We start from the raw sequence: 18,944 nt of genomic DNA, 5'->3' as shown, positions 1-18,944 counted from the left end.
TACTATTTCCCCTATTTTATTTGTCAGAGTTGTTGTTAGCACAAACGGGTTAATTTTCTTCATGTGTCCTTGCACCTTCTCATTAAACCTAATTATGACAACACCTCCTCTCTGAACTTGTTCATCTTCCTCACTTTCAGAACTCTCTACATTGTCATTTCTTATTCTTTTATTCCCTTTGTCTCAATTTTCATTCATCCATCCCCTCACTATCTCCTTATTCCCTTTATTTTTCCCTTCACAATAATCTATTTCTCCCCAGCTGCCTACCTCTGATCCCAAATCCCTATCCCGCTCCTTCTCCACTCTCTTTCCCTCAGCCCCTCCTCCCGCCTTGTCTGCCATTACCAGACCCTGGCAACCCCCTCCCAGCAATTCCCACTCCTTCCCCACTCTCTTCCCCTCAACAAGTTCCAAACCACTTTCACACATGCACCACCCTCACTCCAAATGCCAGCCTCCTCCTGCCGGCCCAGCCAGCCAGCAGTTCAGGCAGTCCGTTCCTGGTTTTCTTTCACTTCTTTCAAGATAAGCAATGCATCATCAATAGATGGAAGCAGGAGTTGTATTTCCATGGGTATCGCGTGTTTTTTCATGAAGATTTTAGTGCAGAGCTCGGGAAAAAAGGAGCATGTTTCGAGGAGGTGAAATCCCTGCTTTACGGGAAAGGGGTCAGGTTCGGCCTGTTGTATCCTGCCCGGCTCCAGGTAAAAAGCATTATTTCGATACACCAGAGGCGGCCAAAGAGTTTTACCATCCGCGCTGGGGAGAAGAAGAACGAGAAGACCAATGACTTTTTTTGGGGGGGTTTCATGCAGCACTGAAGGGTCCTCCTGCTGAGGCAAACTGTTCATTTTTGCAATTCACTTCTTTGTTCATTTTTTTTTCCAGTTTAATTTGTGGAACGTGATCGGGTCGAACTGCTACGCTGACCTGATGAACAAAAACTTTCAACCAGAAAAATGTAAATATTTAGGATTTGTATCCTAGTATCCCAGTTTTTTGTATTTTTAATGCTTTGCTTGACCAGTGTTTCTTTAGCCTATATATATATAAAAAAGGTAGAATAAGTGTTGGTATAAATTCTAAGGAGGGAAGCCACCCTAGATTAGATCGAAGGTTTGGTTGTATGGGGAACGCTTTGACAGTTTTTTGTTTGCGATCATCCTCAGTTGGGGAGGTAGATCTAGGTTTTGGGAGTTGATTGTTTTTTCTTGTTTGAGTAAAAGGGTGGGGGGAGTGTTCTGGGGGATTACCATGACAGTTTATTCTTTTGTGTGTTACGGATTGGCCAGACTTTATTTTCATTGTGTGATATTGTGTGCAGCTTGTGCCCTCGCACTGTTTTGGATTGTGGGCCCGGTGTGTCTTTTGATTTGGTTAACGTGAGTGCTGCTGATGGAGGCCACCCTGTGAGGTTTACTTCTTGGAATGTAAAGGGACTCAATGGTCCTGTTAAAAGAGCTAAAGTTTTCTCTCATCTGAAACAATTAAAAGCAGATATACTCTTTCTACAAGAGTCACATTTAAGGGTGGAAGACCATAATAGACTCCGTAATGCATGGATTAGTCAGGTTTTTCATTCCAGATTTAATAGTAGGTCCAGGGGGGTGGCAATATTAAATCACCAAAAGAATACAGTTTACACCATCTGATGTAATCAGTGACCCTAATGGTCGCTTTATTATAGTTTCTGGATCTCTCTTTCAGATACCTGTCATTTTGGTAAATATTTATGCCCCTAATTGGGACGACATCCACTTTGCAATTAAGGTTTTATCATTAATACCTAACTGAATACACACCAGCTAATCTTTTCAGGAGATTGACCCACTGGTTAATAGGTCCAGCTCTAGAGGAACATCTACTGGTATGGCAAAGGCCTTCTCAATGTTTATGAAACAAAATGGTCATATAGATCCTTGAAGATATTTGAATCTATCAGTTAGGCAATTTTCTTTCTTTTCTCATGTCCACCACTCCTGTTCCAGGCTAGACTATTTCTTTATAGATAGCTTCTTGATATCAATGATTAGACAAATTGAGTACACTGCTATAGTTATATCTGATTACTTGCCCATGAAACTGGACCTATATTTTCCTTTAAACATTAGAGAATGGCCTCTGTGGAGACTTAATCCCCTTTTGCTTTCCAATGAGAAATTTTGAAGTTATATATCGGCTAACATTGACACATTCTTCGAGACTAACAAAACTGAGTTGGTATCATACTCCTTACTTTGGGAAACTTTAAAAGCTTACTTGAGGGGGTCAAATAATATCTTATACTTCACATTGCCAATAAAGAGCATAGGAAGGAAATGCAAGTGTTATCACAATCTATTTTGGACATGGATAGGCAATATTCTGAGGCACCCACTGCAGAATTATATAAAAGCCGGGCTGATTTGCAAGCGAAGTTTAATCTTCTATCTACAAACCTATTAGAACAATTAATTCTTAAGACACGTGGCTTCTATTATGAATATGGTGACAAGGCGAGCTGGCTTATGGCTCATCAGTTGAAGCGTCAAGCTGCATCACGACTTATTCCCCAGATAAGAGACACGCACCAAAACTTGACAAGCAATCCAAAAGAGATTAATAACATCTTTGCAACTTTTTATTCCTCTCTGTATACCTCAGTTTCCCTCAGCTATAACAAAAATGGAACATTTTTTAAAATAATTTGGAAATACCAACTCTTGAACCAGAGGAGTTGGCGAATTTAGATCAGGCTCTTGGGCAGGAAGAGATTAATAATGCCATTATGGCTATGCAGAGTGGTAAGTCCCCAGGTCCTGATGGTTATCCAATAGAACTTTATAAGAAATTTAAGGATAAGCTCATACTGGTTCTTCTAGAAGTGTATCAGAAATCTTTGGAGAACGGTTCCTTACCCCCTACTCTTTCACAGGCATCTATTTCACTTCTTCTCAAAAAGGACAAGGACCCGACTCAATCTGGATCATATCGCCCCATCTCACTTTTGAACATGGATGTAAAAATTTTGGTTAAAGTGCTTGGTTAAAGTTTAGAATGTCCCCTTCCCAAGCTAATCTCAGATGATCAAACAGGTTTTATTAAAAATCGCCATTCTTTTTTTAATATCCGTCGACTGGCTGATGTGATTTATTCACATAGTGGTTCTCCGAGTCCGGAGGTTGTTATCTCCTTGGATGTGGACAAGGCGTTTGATAGAGTGGAGTGGGTGTACTTGTTTAGTGTTTTGGAGAAATTTGGATTTGGCAGAATATTTGTAGCCTGGGTTAAGCTATTATATCACTCGCCTTTAGCGTGTGTACAGACGAATTATTTTCGATCTGACTATTTCCCATTAACACATGGCACTCACCAAGGCTTCTTTTTGCAATTGCATTGAGCCTCTTTCAATTGCACTTAAGTCAACTACAATATTTCCAAGGCGTTAGGAGAAGGGACATGGAACACCGTGTATCCCTATATGCTGACGACCTCTTACTTTATGTTAGTGACCCTGTAGGTAGCAGTCCTGCTACTGTGTCATTAATAGATCAATTTGGAGCCTTCTCTGGCTATAAACTGAACCTTCAAAAAAGCAAATGCTTTCCCATTAATAGCTTGGCCCTACAGATCCAACAGGAACCTTTGCCTTTCCTTTATCTCAAGATGGTTTTGTATATCTAGGAATACACGTTACTCCCTCTTTTACATCTCTGTTTGAAGCTAACTACAGGCCTCAGGTTAGCCAAATGAAGGCTGATTTTGAGAGTTGGCGCAGTTTACCCCTTAGTATAGCTAGGGGAATTCAATCAGTGAAAATGACTGTACTTCCCAGATTTCTTTACTTGTTCCAGTGCTTGCCAGTTTTCTTACCCAAGTTATTTTTCAAATCAGTCAACCAAGCTATAACCTCCTTTATTTGGGAAAATAAGGTCCCAAGGGTTAATAAGCACATTCTCCAGAGGTTGTGACGTAGGTGGAATGGGCCTTCCTAGCTTTATTCATTATTACCGGGCATCGAACATTCAAAAGGTATTATTTTGGCTTCACCAGCCAAATATAACCTGGCGCCTGCTTGAGAAACGGTCTTGCCACTCCTCGTCTCTCCAAGCTTTAGTGTATTCTTCCTTGTCATTGAAATCCTCTCAATTCACATCTAACCCGGTCGTGCTCTCCACCCTCAAAATTTGTAATCAATTTCGCTGCCACTATAAGTTCACATCAGCTTCAGTTTTGGGTCCCATTCATAAAAACCATCTATTTCTTCCATCCACACTCAATTCAGTTTTTAGACAATAGGGTTTGAACAGTCTTCTGCACATGAAAGATTTGTACACTGGTAATATATTTGAGTTTTGATAACCTGTGCAGTAAATATGACCTTCCGCATTATCATTTTTTAAAATATCTGCAGATTCACCACTTTGTCAAGGAAAAATTTGTCTTTTCCTGATCTACCACCTGCTATGTTGTGGGAAAAACTCACTCTTAGCTTTAATAATAAAGGGTTGATCTCTGCTCTATACTGATGTCTTTGGAAGTGCAAGATTTAAACAAAACTAAGACTAGGTGGGAGGATGACTTTGGTATGGATTTGGCTGAGAAATATTGGGCAAAAGCATTGAATAGGGTTCATTCCTTGTCATCATGACTGAGGCTCATACAATTGAAAGTTTTACACAGGGTACACTTAAGTAAAGCCAGGCTTGCTGACATATATCCTGGGACAGACGCTAGCTGTGACAGGTGTGCCTTCTCTCCAGCTGGTTTAATGCATGCATTTTGGTCTTGCCCTTGGCTCGATGGTTATTGGACACTGGTTTTTAAAATTATCAGTGAGGCTTTGGGGGTGACACTGAGACCTTGCCCACTTACAGCTCTATTTGGTGTGGCAGATAGTGCTTTGGGTTTAAATGCAAACCAGTCGGATATTGTTGCATTTACATTGCTTTTGCCCCTTAGGAGAATCTTGCTGGTCTGGAAATCTGCCACTCCCTCATCTGCTGCTGCTTGGTTAGAGGACGGAATGTTTTTTCTGAAATTAGAAAAGATTAAATTCACTTTGCGGGGTCTGTGAAAAAGTTCTATTTGAAATGGGGACCTTTCTTGTCATATTTTGGGAGTCTTAAGGAATTACCTTCTAGTTGAGGGCATCTGATTGTACTTGGGAAGTTGCCTCTCTTTTAACACGCATATGGTTTACCTCACAGGGTGGTTGATGAATTGTAATATGAGTATATTCTGGATTATCTGACATATCGTGGTTGTGTGTGGGCCTTGGTCTTGAAGTAGTGTGGGGATATGGCTGTGAAATGCCCATACTTTGTGAATTGTTGTATTGTAAATACATTAGCTGCCATGATATGTTCAGGGAGGGAGGGTGAGGGGAGGTTTGTTTAGGGGTAAAATATAAAAGCAAAATGGAGGAAAATGTAATCCATTATGTATTCTGTATTGTGACATTCCTTCAATAAAAATATATTTAATAAAAAAGACCATATTGTATCCACCTCCACAACCGTTGCCGGCAGCCCATTCCACGCACTCACCACTCTCTGCGTAAAAAAAACTTACCCCTGACATCTCCTCTGTACCTGCTCTCCAGTACCTTAAACCTGTGTTCTCTTGTGGCAACCATTTCAACCCTGGGAAAAAGCCTCTGACCATCCACACATTCAACGCCTCTCAGCATCTTATATACCTCTGTCAGGTCACCTCTCATCCTCCATTGCTCCAAGAAGAAAAGGCCGAGTTCACTCAACCTGTTTTCATAAGGCATGCTCCCCAGTCCAGGCAACATGCTTGTAAATCTCCTCTGCACCCTTTCTATGGCTTCCACATCCTTCCTGTAGTGAGGTGACCAGAACTGAGCATGGACCTGTACAGAAGAAACAGTTTGCACATGAGCAGAGGGGGACTAATATCCAAGCAGGCAGGCTTGTTAATGCTGTAGAGTGAGGTTTAAACTAGAATTACAGAGGAATGGGAATCAGAGCACCACAACAGTTAGTGGAGAGGTTGTGGAGACTGAAAATTCATCTAGTGAGGCATTATGGGTGGAACTGAGAAATAGGAAAGGTATGACCACATTAATGGGGCTATATTACAGACCACAATGAAGTTCAGGGATTTAGAGGAACAAATTTGCAAAAAGCCCAAAGAGAGATTGTACTATGCTTGATCTACTATTAGGTAATTAGACAGGGCAGGTGACATAAGTTTGTGCAGGGGAACACTTTTCATCTGGTTATCACTATAAGACCATGAGCAGAATTAGGCCATTCAGTTTATCGAGTCTGCTCTGCCATTCCATCATGGCCGATCCCAGAACTCACTGAACCCCTTGCACCTGCTTTCTTGCCATATTCTTTGATGCTTTGACCGATCAAGAAATGATCAGCTTCCGCCATAAATATATGCACAAACTTGGCCTCCATTGCAGTGTATGGCAGAATATTCTGCAGATTTACTACTCTCTGGCTAAACGAATTCCTCTTTACCTCTGTTCTAAAGGGTTGTCCCTCAATTTTGAGGCTGTGCCCTCTAGTTCTAGATACCCTGACTATAGGAAACATCCTCTTCACATCCACCCTATCTAGTCCTTTCAACATTCAGTAGGTTTCAATGAGATCCCCCCACATTCTTCTAAATTCCAGTGAGTACAGGCCCAAAGGTGCCAAACACTCATCACATGTTAACCCCTTCATTCCCGGAATCATCCTTGTGAACCTCCTCTGGACTCTCTCCAATGACAACACATCCTTTGAGATATGGTGCCCAAAACTGTTCACAATACTCCCAAGTGCTGCCTGACTCATGTTTTATAAAGGCTTAGCATTATCTCCTTGTTTTTATATTCTATTTCTCTTGAAATAAATGCCAACATTGCATTTGCCTTCTTTACCAAAGACTCAACCTGTAAATTAACCTTCTGGGGGGTCCCCCTGCACCTCTGATGTTTGAACCTTCTTCCCATTTGGATAATAGTCTGCACTATTGCTCCTTTTACCAAAATGCATTATCATACATTTCTCAACACTGTATTCCATATGCCAATTTCTGCCCATTCTTCCAATCTGTCTTGTCCTGTTGCAATTGCCTTTCTTCCTCAGCACTACCTAGCCCACCATCTATCTTTGTATCATCCACAAAGCCTTTTTGATGTTCAAAGTTTAACTTATTCCTGAGGCTTGGAATAACTTAATAGAGCTCCCTTTTTGCCTTGTTTATCTTCACTGGAATTGACAGACACAATTATGCCTCATTATGAATTTAATGTCTGCCATATTAATGCATTTTAACGAATATCTCCATTTAAACAAATACCTCCATTGTGGCATTACCCACCTGGCAAACTGCTTTATCTAAAACCTCCCTTCTGGAAAGTGCTATAGGGCTACTAAAACAAAAACTATACATCATCTAAATGATGTAAAGGTTTCGCCTAAAGGTTTCTTCCTCCAGGCAGTTAATCTGATCTAGCTAGCCCCACCCCTAACCATCTCTATCTATTACCCTAGTCACTGCACTTTTTATAATTCTGTTTACATTGTACATACATACTGCTATTTATATACAGATTGTTCCATATCATACATTAATCTATAACTTTGTATTTTATATATTTCTTTATTCTTTATCATTGTTTAATGTTATTGTTATTGTTCATGTAGCAGCAAATTCCTAATACAGGTATTTAGTGAATAAAATCGATCCTTGATTCTGTTTTGATTCTGATTTGGAGACATGGAATGTTGCTTACCTGTACTTTGTGTCCGTTGCTAGTTTTTTTTGGCATATAGATTGCTAAAGATAAGAAGGAACTTAGTCATTTTGTGTAAGTTATGGGTTGGTCACATTTTGTTGGTGGGTCACATAAAAGTGTGATCAGGTTGGGATTAGCTGGATATTGACATTCGTATGACAACTTCACATTTTGCAAGTTAGCAAAATGCTGACTTCAATTTAGCAATTTATTGTAATCCAACAGTCTGTCAGGGGGTTGTTTGGGCATCTCCTAAAGAAGTACTCTACGCTCAGTGGCTATGTTATTATCTCCTGCACCTAATAAAGTGGCCACTGAATGTACAGTGCTTATAAAAAGTATTCACTCCACCCCTGGAAGTTTTTATGTTCCATCACTCCAGAACAATCAATCATGGTGAACCCAATTTGGCTTTTTTTTTTATACACCAATCACCAGAAATAGACTATCTCATGTCAAAGTCAAAACAGATCTCCACAAAGTGATCTAAACCAACCACACATATAAAATGTAAAATAATTGATTGCATAAGCATATGACACTTAGACACTTTAATATGACACTCCAAATCACTGGTGCAGCCAGTTGGTTCCAGAAGTCACACAACTAGTCAAATGGAGATCTGTTTTTGGATACCAGTGTACAGTCAAAGTGCTTCAACTGATTGTAGTAAAAATACACCTGTATCTGGAAGGTCCACCTGCTGGTGAGCCAGTTTCTGGCAAAAACCACACCGTGAAGACAAAGGAACACTCCAAGCAACTCTGCAGAAAGGTTATTGAAAAGCACAAGTCAGAAGATGGATACAAGAAAATTTCCAAGTCACTGAATATCCCCACGTACATCAAAAATGGAAAGAATATTGCTGTAAATCTGCTTAGAGCAGGCCGTCCTCAAAAAGGCCATAGAAGGGGATTGGTTAGAGAGACCCCAAGGAACCCACAACAACTCTGGAGGAGTTACAAGCTTCAGGGGCTGAGATGGAAGAGACTACGCATACACCACCATTGCCCAGGTGTTTCACCAGTCACTGCTACGTGGGAGAGTGGCAGAGAGGCAGAGAGAAAGCCACTGTAGAAAAAAACTCACATGAAATCTCAGATAGGGTTTACCTGAAGGCTTGTGGGAGACTATGAAGTCATCTGGAAGAAGCCTCCATGGCCCGATGAAACCAAAATTGAGCTTTTTGGCCATCAGACCAAATGCTATGCTTTGCATAAGTCAAACACGACACATCATCATGAACAGACATTTCCATCATGGTGGTGGCTGCTTCGTGCTGTGAGGATGCCCCACTGCAACAGACCCTGGAAGGCCCATGAAGGCAGACAGCAAAATGAATGCAGCCAAATACAGGGAAATCCTGGAGGAAAATCCAATGCAGCCCACAAGAGAACTGCGACTTGGGTGAAGATCCATCCTCCAGCCAGATAAGGGCCCTAAGTATAAAGCCAAAGCCACACAGGAATAGCTTAAAAACAACAAAGCTAATGTCCTGGAGTGGCCAAGTCAGACTACAAAACTCAATCCAATTGAGAATTTGTGGCAGCTCTTGAAAAGGGCTGTCCACTCACAATCCCCATGCAATCTGACAGATCCTGAGCAATCCTGTAAAGAAGAATGGGGAAAAATTCCAGTGTCCAGATCTACAACGCTGAGAGACCCATCCACACAGACTCAAGGCTGTAATTGCTGCCAAAGGTGCATCTACTAAATACTGACAAGTAGGGAGTGAAAACTTATGCAATCCATTACTTTGTGTTTTATTTTTGTAATTAATTTAGATCACTTTGTAAAGATCTGTTTTCACTTTGACACGAAAGAGTCTTTTTCTGTTGATTACTGTCAAAAAAGCCAAATTAAATCCACTGTGATTCCTTGCTGCAAAACAATAAAACATGAAAACTGAGGGGGTAAATTCTTCTTATAGGCATTGTATGTCCATGCTCTTCCACTGCTGTACTTTAAGATTTGATGTGCTGTGTGTTCAGAGATGCTCTTCTGCACACCCGCTTAAATATGTGGGTACTTGAGTTACTATTACCTTCCTGTCAGCTTGAACCAGACTGAACCTTCTCTTCTCAATCAAAAGGTATTTTTGCCCACAGAACTGATGCTCAATAGGTGTTTTTTACTGTTTTATTGCACCATTCTCTGTAAACTCTAGATACTGTTGTGCTAAGACATTACTTTCAAAGTAAATATGCAAAAAGCCAGGTCTAGTCAACAGGTTGAGTTTCTAAATTGGAGAAAGACCAACTTTGACAGTGTCTGAAATGATCTGGCAAGTGAGGAGTGGGACCGGTTGTTTTCTGGCAAAAGAGTTCTTAAGTGGAAGGCCTTCAAAAGTGAAATTTCAAGAGTGCAACACACACAAAATGCTGTAAGAACTCTGCAGGCCAGGCAGCATTTTGTGTGCGTTGCTCAGATTTCCAGCATCTGCAGATCCTCTTTTGTTTATGATTTTGAATGTGCAAAGCTTGTACGTGCCTGTCAGAACAAAAGGGAAAGATAACTGGGGTAGGGAACCTTAGTTTTCAAGAGATACTGAAGCATTGGTTAAGGAAAAGCAGGAGCTGCATAGCAGGTATAGGCAGGTAAGAACAACTGAGGTGCTAATGGAGTATAAGAAATGCAAGAGAACACTTAGGAAAGAAATCAGGAGGGCTAAAAGAGGGCAGGAGGTTGTCCTTGTAGACAAGGTGTAGGAGAATCCCAAGGTATTCTAGATATATGTTAAGAGCAAAAAAATTACAAAGGATTCAGCCAAAAGAGATGGAGGAGATCTTAAAATAATTTTTTGCATCTGTATTTTCACAGGAGACGGAGACGGACAGAGTCAATAGCAGTGAGGCAAAGCGGCATCAACTTTGTGGACCCTGTACAGATTACAGAGGAGGTGGTGTTTGCCGTCCTGATGCAAATTAGAGTGGATAGTTCTCCAGGGTCTGACAAGGTGTTCCCTTGGGCCCTGGGGTGGCAAGTACAGAAACTGCTGTGGTCCTAGCAGAGATATTTAAATCATCCTTGGCCACAAGCTGGTACCAGAGAACTGGAGGATTTCTAATGTTATCTGTTCAAGAAAGTCTCAAAATAAACCAGGAAACTATAGGCCGTTGAGCCTGACATCAGGAATGGTAAAGTTATTGGAAGGTAATTTGAGGAACTGGATATATAAGTATTTGGATGGACAGAGACTGACTAAGGATAGTCATCATGGTAGGTCATGTCTAGCCAATCTTACAGAGTTTTTTGAGGAGGACACCAGGAACGTTGATGAAGGCAAGGCATTGGATGTTGTCTACATGGACTTTAGCAAGGCATTTGACAAGATCCCGCATGGGAAGTTAGTCAAGAAGGTTTAGTCACTCAGCATTCAACATGAGGTAGTAAATTAGTTAGATACTGGCTTTGTGGGAGAAGTCAGAGTTGCAGTAGATGGTTGCTTCTCTGACTGGAGGCCTGAAACTAGTGGTGTGCCACAAGAATTGTTGTCTGTCATATATGTCAATGCTCTGGATGATAATATAGTTAACAGGATAAAAAAAAATTGACACCAAGATGGGGGTGTAGCAAGGAAGGCTATCATGGTTTGCAGCAGGATCTGAACCAGCTGGGGAAATGGGCTGAAAAATGGTAAATGGTATTTAATGCAGAAAAGCTGCACTTCGGTAGGACCAACCAGGGTAAGTCCTACACAGTGTACGGTAGGGAATTGAGGAGTGTGGTAGAACAAAGGGATCTGGAAATATGGGTCCATAATTTATTGAAAGTGTTGTCACTGGTAGATAGCATTGTTAATAAAGATTTTGGCCCAATGGCCTTCATTCTCCCTCTGCAAGATGGCGGTACGATGCAGCACGCAGTGGTCACTTTGGAATGAATATCTGTAATCTGTCCTGTAGGATGCCGTGTACAATCCTGATTTGATGGAGGAGGACGTGAGAAGCACAGAGGAACATCTGGTGAAACTTTTGAGATGCCTGTGTGATAGGAAAAATCTCTGGGAGGAAGGCCCTGAACCTTTGGCTTTGCCTGTTGCTTGGCGGCCCGTGGCGGGATCGAAGCGCTCAGCAGAGATGGTGCTCAGTGCTGGGTGTCAGAGGGCTGGTCAGGGGCATGAAGTTTTCGGACGGACTCAGAGTTGGCTGTGGTCAGGACTCCCAGAGTGCTGTATCGGCAAGCTGCGGCGCTGGAGGTTCATGGCAGGAAGAGTTTTTCTTCCTTCTACCGTCTGCGTGAGATGATGGGCTGTCGGGACTTTGAGACTTTCTTTTAAACCGTGCCATGGACTACTCTTTATCAGATTACAGTATTGCTTTGCACTGTTGAAACTGTGTGTTATAATTATGTGGTCTTTGTCAGTTAGTCTTTTATCAATTATGGTATTGTCTACACTGTTGAAACTATGTTAACTATAACTATATGTAACTATGTGGTTTTGTGTAGGTCTTGTAGCTTTAGTTTTGTCTGATGGGTTTGTAGTTCCTTTCCGGGCAACGTGCTAAGACGGTAGTGTGATATCGATACGCAGCAGCCTCTCTGGACTCTGGATTGGGGATTACCAAACGTAATGTGGTTTTTCTTGTGTGGTCTTTTTGTGCTTTTTCGTGATATAATTCTGGAGAATGTTGTCTCATTTTTTAACTGCATTGTATTTGTGGTTTATAAATGACAATAAACTGAACCAAAGGAAAAAGCTGATGGATGATAATGGATAATTAGAAAAAAAACATTCACTTAAGAAGAGAAGATAAAAAATATACATAAAGGTCTGTGCACTGTTAAACTTTATAAATTGGAAAAGTAATTTAGGAAAGGTCCCCAGATATCATAAAAAGATTGTTTCGACTTTAAGACTGAGCAGCGGGTCTTTTCTAAATTTAAATAAAACATAATATCACGTAGCCATTGAAGGTGTGTAGGAGGGGTAGACTCCTTCCATTTAAGCAAGATTGCTCTCCTTGCTAAAAGAGAGGTAAAAACTAAAAGCTGTAGGTTAGGAGTATTTAAAGTTATATCTTCATTTGCAATAATACCAAACAAGACAGGAAGGGGATTTGGGTCAAATTGGACCCTAAAAAGTTGTGAGAAGGTATGGAATGCTTCACTCCAAAACTTTTCAATTTTAGGGGAAAATCAAAACATATGAATTAAAGAGGCATCAGCAGAGTTGCATTTATTACAAAGTGGAGAAACATTCGGATAAAAACTGGACAACTCTATGAACCACTTTAAATTGTAGAAGAGAATGACAAGCACAGAAGGATGATTTATTAACCCGTTTAAGAATTTTATTCCATCTTTCATCAGAAATCTGACAATTTAGGTCATCCTTTTTATTTTATCTAAAAAGTCTTGTCTAAAATCTATCAACAAGTTATAGATACCAGTAATAGAACCATTAACAAAAGGCTTTAAATTTAAAAGATCATCCAGTAAATTCTTATCAGGACCTATAGGAAAAGTAGTTAATTGGAAACACAAGAAATCTCTAATTTGAAGGTATCTGTAAAAATGTATTTTTGGGAGTGCAAATTTAGTTGACAATTGGTCAAATGAAGCAAGAGATCCTGAGATAAACAGGTCCCAAAAACACTTAATACCTAGTTCATCCCAATCCTTAAAGACTTTGTCAGCCATGGAAGGGATAAAAAAAAATTAAGAATGGGAGATGATAATGAAAAATTCACTAAACCAAAGAATTTTCTAAATTGAGACCAAATCCTTAAAGTTTCCTTAACAATTATGTTATCTGTTGTTTTATTTGCTGAAAAAGAAGAGTATGATCCAAGAAGAGAGACAATAGAGGAATTTTTTTTTTTTACAGAATTAACTTCTAAGGAGACCCATGATGGACAATCTTTACGATAAATATAATAGGACCAGAAAGTAATATTCCTTATATTGGCAGCCCAATAGTAAAACCTAAAATTGGGTAGGGCTAATCCACCCATCTCTTTATAGGTAAACTTTACTTAAACGAGCTTGTTTATTATTCCAAATATAAGATGTTAAAATTGAATCTAAAGAATCAAAGTAGGTCTTAGGAATAAAAATAGGTAAAGCCTGAAAAAGATATTAAAATTTAGGAAGAATCTTCATTTTAATCGAATTAATTCGGCCAATTAGGGATAAAGAAAGAGGAGACCATTTAGAAAGTGTCTTTTTCACATAATTCAATAAGGGGTTTAAGTTTTCTTTAAATAAATTCTTTAAGTTTTTAGTAATTGTTACACCTAGATATGTAAATTGACTTGTAACAACTTGGAACGGAAATTTGGCATTTGATGACATTAGGTAATTTAAAGGAATTAGCTCACTTTTATATAAATTCAGCTTATATCCTGAAAAAAAAAACTAAACTGGGAAATTAAAGAAAGAACCGAAGGTAAAGAAGTTTCAGTGTTAGAGATAAAAAGTAAAATATCATCAAGTATAATGAAATTTTATGAGTCATACCTTCCCTTAATATACCAGAAATGTCCTTAGATTCTCGAAATGCTATTGCTAAGGGTTCTATAGCTAAAGCAAAAAGTAAAGTACTAAGAGGGCAACCTTGTCTAGTTCCCCGCTGTAATTTAAAGGGCTTAGAAATTTGTGAGTTAGTAATAACCTGAGCGGTAGGAGACAAGTAAATTAATTTAACCCAACGAATAAAATTGGGCCCAAGATTAAACTTTTCTAAGGTCTTAAAAAGATAATTCCACTCAATCCTATTGAAGGCTTTTTCTGCATCTAAAGATAATATACACTGATATTTTTTGGATGGTGAATATATCACATTTAATAACCGACTTGTATTAAAATGTGAGTAATGATTTTTAATAAATCCTGTCTGGTCATGTGATATAATAGATGGTAAAATATTTTCAAGTCTTCGAGCTAAGATTTTGGATAAAACTTTTTGCATCAACATTTAATAAAGAAATCAGTCTGTATGAAGAACATTAAGCTGGATTTTTATTTTTTTTTTAAGAATAAGAGAAATAAAAGCTTCATAAAAAGATTGAGGGAGTTTACCTGATTTAAAGGACTCTGATAAAACAGGATAACTAAGGAGTAAGTAACATAATGAAAGTTTTATAAAACTCCCCAGGAAAGCCATCAGGTCCTGGGGTCTTACCAGAATGTAAAGCACGTATAGCCTCAGCCACTTCTTCATTGGAAATAGGCTGATCTAACTGTGTTAGGCTATCAGCAGACAATGAAGGAATGTTGATATTACTGAAAAAAGCATTCATATAGGTATCATCTGAAGAAGAGTCAGACTGACACAACTTAAGGTAAAAATCTTTAAATATGTTGTTAATTTCAGAATGGTCGGATATCTTAGTACCATTATCTTTAAAAATTTCTGTGATTTTACAATTAACTGTAAAAGATTTTAAGCGATTGGCTAATAAACTACCTGTTCTATCCCTGTGAATGTAAAATTGAGTTTTATCTCTCAACAGCTGTCGTTCAATTGGGTAAGTCAGCAGAAGATTATACTTGGATTGGATTTCAATCTGCTTATTATATATACTTGGATCTGGAGATAGCAGCAATATTAAAAGATCTTGATCGAAAGTATGCCCTAAGTCAAACCTTTCTGTCAGCTTTTTTCTTTATATACCGTAAATTCCGGACTATAAGCCGCTACTTTTTTCCCCATGCTTTGAACACTGCGGCCTATACTACGGTGTGGCTAATGCATGTTTTTTTTTTCATGCCGCCAAAAGCATTTTGCCTCGTAACAGTAGACCAATAAAATTGATGAGTAGTTCACAGAGGTCCAATGAAATTGTACGATAAATCAAGCGCACTTTCACAATTCAATTATTGTAAATCAGTCATTTGTACTCACCCTCATCAACATGGAAAACACTCGAAGAAAAGCATATGATGCAGCTTTTAAGTTAAAGGCGATCAATCTGGCGGTTGAGGAAGGAAATCGAGCTGCTGCACATAATCTTGGCATAAATGAATCAATGGTGAGATGGTGGAGACGCCAGCGTGAAGAACTGAGTCAATGCAAAAAGACAACAAAAGCTTTCAGAGGTAATCATAGCAGATGGCCCGAACTTGAAAACTTTCTTGAAGACTGGGTTAACACACAGAGAGCAGGCGGCCGCGGTGTTTCCACCGTGCAGATCAGACTGAAGGCTAAAGCAATCACCACCAAAATGAAAATCGAAGATTTTAGAGGTGGGCCATCGTGGTGTTTTAGATTTATGAGACGAAAAGGCCTGTCCGTCAGGGTATGCACGACTCTGTGTCAGCAGTTCCCTCCCGACCACGAGGAACAACTTGCTAACTTCCGCACATTCACTCAAACAAAGATAGCGGAGAATTCCATCGGGCCAGATGATATCATAAATAGGATGAAGTACCTTTGACGTTTGACCTGCCTCTCACTCGGACTGGTAATAAAAAAAGGTGACTCGTCCATCACACTGAAAACAAGTGGCATGAGAGAACGCATTTTACTTGTGTTCTGAGCTGCACAGCATCCGGACTAAAGCTTCCATTGATGGTGATTTTTTAAGCGGCTGACAATGAAAGTTCAGTGAAAGCTGCCATCAAGAGTACAAACTCAGTTCCAGCTGTGATTCCTGGGGGCACCACGAAGTATTTGCAGCCACTGGACATCAGCGTGAGCTGGGCATTTAAAGTGGTGCTGCGCGTTGAGTGGGAGGCTTGGATGACGAGTGGTGAGAAATCCTTTACCAAAACAGGACGCATGCGAAGAGCATCTTTAACTCAAGTCTGCCAGTGGATCCTAAATGCATGGAGCCGTGTCACAACTTCCACCATCACCAGCGGGTTTCGAAAGGCTGGACTGCTGCGTCATGAAGAGGACCGCGTGCGCTCAAGTGAGAGCGACAACGAAGAGACTGAAGTGAGTGACGAGATCCTGAGGTTTCCTGGTAGGCTGCAGTACATATATTTTTTTTTACCAGTCGTTAGGAGATATTGGAATGTTGTTCGTGCACTGTTCAGTAAAAAAGTATTCGCAACGTAATTTGTGTGTTACCCACACATATGTATATTTAAAAGTAGCTGTGTTACAGGCACTGTTCGAAAAAAAGCATTTGCAATATATATTTGTTTATGTTACCATATGGATTTAATTAAAAGTTAAAAAATCCTCACGTGTAATATCTTTCTGTGTAGATATCTCATATTACAACGTGGGACACCTGTGGCTTAAAATCCGGTGCGGCTTGTACAAGTACAAAATTGATTTTCTTTCTAAAATTAGAGCGTGCGGCTTTTAATCAGGTGCGCTCTGTAGTCCGGAATCTACGGTAGGTAGAGTAAGAGATAATTTCTCCACGAATACAGGCTTTAAAAGTATCCCAGACTATGGTACCAGCAGTATCTCCTTTAAAATTTTCTTTAAAGAAAAAAGTAATATGGTTTTCCAAAAACTTTAGAAAACTTTTAATCAGATAACAATGATAAGTTAAAACGCCAACTTCTATTTGGTACAGAGTAAACAGGTAGTCTTAAAGCCAGAAGCACAGGTGCATGATCAGACAAAGCAATCTCCTTATAATCACAGGATTGTACCAGTGGAAGCAAGTTTCTATCTATAAAAAAGTAGTCAATCTGAGAGTACATATGATGAACCTGAGAGAAATATGAATATTCCTTTTCTTGGGGGTGCAAAAAAATGCCACATGTCGAGAATACCACATTGAAATAGAAAAGATTTTCAAAGTAGGACTGATTTATTAGTAACAGGGGTTTTACTTGAAGAGCGGTCTAATATAGGTCTAATATAATCAAGCCAAAAATTAAAATCTCCATCCATCACTAAGGAATACCGATTCAAATCAGGCAGAAAAGAGAAAAGACGTTCAAAGAACAAGAAGTCATCTGTATTTGGAGCATATACATTAACAAATACCATTAGCTTATTCTCAGGACTACTCAAAACAATAACAAAGCGTCCATTTGTTTCAGAAGTTACATTATGTTGAATAAAGGATACATTCTGATCAAACAGGATAGAGACACCTCTCGATCTAGATTAAGAGGGTGAATGAAAATGTATACCCTTCCATCCTTTGAAAGAACGTGAAATATCATCTTTACGAATATAGGTTTCTTGGAGAAAGATTATACGAGTTTTAAGTTTCCGGATACAAGAGAAAATCTTATTTTGTTTAACAGGGTTATTTAGACCTTTCACATTAAAACTGAGTATATTAATAAAAGAATCCATCAAGTATTCTTTAGTAATGTATAAAAGGTAATCGTAATGTATAAAAGGTAATCACAGACATGTAGATAGCAAATAAAACAGTAAAAATATTCAATCAGCTTTCTGGAAGAACCCATTTCCCCCCTCCCTCCCCACAAAGAGAAATCAGCCAAGGGAGGCTGAAGACTAATTCTAACATTCCCAACCCAAAACTCTGGTGGCACCAGAAAATATATATCTATAGATGTGCTGAATAAACGATTGTAAATATATATATATATATATATACACACACAAAAACAAAATATCAAAGTAAATAAGTTCGCTATTTACAAAAAAAAAACATGGGAAAATATAAGTATTAGTCCCGGTAAAAAGAAAAGACAAATAAGGAAAATCAATAAGGAAAACAACATATACTTTGCGGGTGCAAAAAAAGAGTAAACAAACAAAAAATAATTCAAAAGGGAAGTGGTTTCGATAGCTTCCTACATGACTAATTTAAGGCATTCAAGGGAGAAAAAAAACTAAATGACAAAATGGTAAAATAATGAAAAAACCAAAAACCAGCAATAAGAAATATAGAATATTGTATACTATTGAAAAACAGTGAAAGACCGAAAGGTGTATAAATAATCAAAAGATAGGAAAATCTGAATGAATTTAAAGAAAAGCAAAACACCCTATAGTTCATTCCTCAGTAATTACTACATGTACACCCTACATAATTACTTTCAGTCAAATTACTAAAAGGTAAAAATCAACATAACACAGAGAATTGTATTGTTTAAAAAGAGCTGCGAAAAAGTAACATTGGGGACCCATATAAAGGCAGAAAACAGCAAAAGGGAAAATGGATGTAGTCTGCCTGCATATTTGATTAGTTTGAAAGATTACTTAATCAAACAAATGATTAAGACTTCGTAAACCAAGAAACCTTGTTATCAACAAAGCACCAATTACTTGATTGAACACCTGAAATTAAAACACTTTCTGCTCAGG

At 39.0% G+C, this 18,944-nt stretch overlaps 1 long non-coding RNA gene across 1 annotated transcript in view; it reads right to left on the bottom strand.

Annotated features, from left to right (window-relative positions):
- The window catches only part of LOC132377450 (uncharacterized), a 97,036-nt gene that overhangs the window by 56,056 nt on the left and 22,036 nt on the right, over window positions 1-18,944 (bottom strand). The window contains exon 2 of the long non-coding RNA XR_009506643.1: window positions 5,684-5,860. This is a non-coding gene — a long non-coding RNA (uncharacterized LOC132377450). The remainder of the gene's footprint in view (window positions 1-5,683; window positions 5,861-18,944) is intronic.

Source organism: Hypanus sabinus, chromosome 18 (genome assembly GCF_030144855.1).
Source record: "Hypanus sabinus isolate sHypSab1 chromosome 18, sHypSab1.hap1, whole genome shotgun sequence".
In the NCBI taxonomy this organism is placed as follows: domain Eukaryota; kingdom Metazoa; phylum Chordata; class Chondrichthyes; order Myliobatiformes; family Dasyatidae; genus Hypanus; species Hypanus sabinus.
Note: the sequence above shows the minus strand (reverse complement) of the source record. Positions and strands in the feature narration are given on the sequence as shown.